Source organism: Pipistrellus kuhlii, unplaced genomic scaffold (assembly GCF_014108245.1).
Source record: "Pipistrellus kuhlii isolate mPipKuh1 unplaced genomic scaffold, mPipKuh1.p scaffold_m20_p_9, whole genome shotgun sequence".
Classification (NCBI taxonomy): domain Eukaryota; kingdom Metazoa; phylum Chordata; class Mammalia; order Chiroptera; family Vespertilionidae; genus Pipistrellus; species Pipistrellus kuhlii.
Genome location: NW_023425595.1, coordinates 10,297,093 through 10,299,371, shown reverse-complemented (window position 1 = coordinate 10,299,371; position 2,279 = coordinate 10,297,093). Strand labels below are relative to the sequence as shown.

At 41.2% G+C, this 2,279-nt stretch overlaps 1 pseudogene; it reads right to left on the bottom strand.

Moving 5' to 3' along the window:
• Nucleotides 1-767: 767 nt before the first annotated feature.
• LOC118713061 lies at nt 768-1,284 on the bottom strand (annotated as a pseudogene).
• Nucleotides 1,285-2,279: the final 995 nt, after the last annotated feature.

Sequence of the window (2,279 nt, the reverse complement as noted above, 5' to 3'; positions counted from 1 at the left end):
CATATATCCACCAGTAGATGCTGAGATAAATTTCTCTTTTTAAAATTTTTTTTATTGATTTCCTAGAGGAAGAGGGAGGGAGAGAAAGATAGAAACATCAATGATGAGAGAGAATCACTGGTCAGCTACCTCCTGCACACCCCATACACTGGGGATGGAGCCCACAACCCGGGCATGTGCTGGACCAGGGATCAAATCATGACTTCTTGGTTCATAGGTCAACACCCAACCACTGAGCTATGCCAGTCGGCCTAACTTTCTCTTTTAATGACTGTCTTCTGTCTTCTTTATTTGGTGATCAATTCTTTAAGCGTAGGTACCCCAGCAAAACTATAAGACAGAATGCACATTAGCTATAAGCACAGCCAGAATATTTATTAGTGACATAAGTGATTGATTTCTCTGAGCCTCAGATTCAGAATTGGAAAAAAGAAATAAAAGTATAATTAAATAGGTAATGCATATAAAGTACTTATATAACTTAGTACCTATGGTGCCTGCATAAAAGAAGCTATGAATGATCACTATAATTATTTGCAAGACAGTTGTGGTACTTGTGGCTATGACTTTGGGCAAGTAGTTTTTCCTCCTTGAGGCTCAGTTTGCTCAACTGTAAAATGGGATGTAGATACTATTCAGCTCTAAGATTCTCAATGCCTCTGTTCTAGTTGTTAACACTTTAGAATCTACTTTAACTAATGTTACCCTAAACCCATACGATGTGATGTATTCTGCATAATGTTGCAGCGCCCTCTGTTGGAGGCACTTTACTGGCACTTGCTGGATCCTTAAATCAGCAGATGCTTCAACAGAAGCCCAACCCTCCTTCAACCACATACGTTCTGAGGACAATCTCTTCTTAAGTAACATCTCTCACCATACACATATGGACTTTTTTTTTTTTTTGAAACTAGAAAAATTTCATACTTTATTGACTGCTGAAGTTCAGTCTCTGATGCTTCTTCCAGCCTTCTCTGGTACTGTCTTTCTGAGGCTTTTCTATGGTAGAGATCATAGAAGTTCTCCGGCCCACGCACACTTTAATCATGATCCACTCCATCGCTCCTCCCAGGACAAAAAAAGAAGGGCAGAAACATGTAGATGCTGAGTCGCTGCTTTCAGGGCACCCACTACAGAACCCGCCTCACCTGTGCCCTGGAAAACATGCCTAACCGAGGTCGCAGGGAAGGGTTCGGAGAAACCAGGACTGTCAGGAGCTGCCTTAGACCCTGGACTGAAGCGCCCAGGTGGCGGCAAAGCTGTCCTGCCTGCACTTGCAGATCCAGCGGTAAAGTTCACCACGCCATCAGGGCCGGCCTCCTGGATTATTTTTATCAAAGAAAAAAAAGTTCTTCTGCATTTTAAAATTCTGTTCCTTTTTTTTTTTTTTTTTTTTTTTAGGACTTTGTAAAAGTTGTGGGTTTTTTTGTGTGTGTTTTTTTTTAAATATATTTTATTGATTTTGTACAGAGAGGAAGGGAGAGAGATAGTTAGAAACATCGATGAGAGAGAGAGTCATCGATCAGCCGCCTCCTGCACACCCCCCACTGGGGATATGCCCGTAACCAATATACATGCCCTTGACGGGAATCGAACCCGGGACCTCCCAGTCCCCAAGCCGACGCTCTATCCATTGAGCCAAACAGGTTTCGGCTGTAAAATTTGTTTTTAAAAAATGACTTATTTTAACAATAATTTCAGACTTACAAAGATATTGTAAGAAAAATACAAGAGCTACACTGCATACATCACTCAGATTCCCCAAATGTCTTTAATGTTTGGTTTTTTTCCCCATGCATCAAGATAAAAAAAATTGTTACTGATGTTTGTCTAAAAAACTCAGGAATAGGAAGACAAAAATCTAAAAGTCTGTTTGTGTTAGTGTAGCTGAGTTTTCTTTGCTCTTATGAAAAAGAATTGGAAAAATATGTGGGCCATCCACTGTGAGTTATAGGGATAAGCGTAGGGATAAGCGAGTCCCAGGTTTTGGATACATCATTTCTTCTCTCTGGGTTTTTATATCCTTACTAGTGACCTGGTGCACAAAATTCATGCACATTAAAAGGGAATTAACTAGAAAAAGGGTAATGGAAGAGAAACCAAGATGGCAGCATAGATAAACACCTGAACTTGATGCCCCACACAAAAACTTCAAAACTACCAAGGGGCACTGAGGCCCGAGGGCCTCTTAGGGCAGGGCTGACAGAAAGCCATTGCTGTTTGCTCTGCCCTGAGACTCTGCCCATCCAAGCAGTGTGCAGAGAGTTTTGCATATGAAT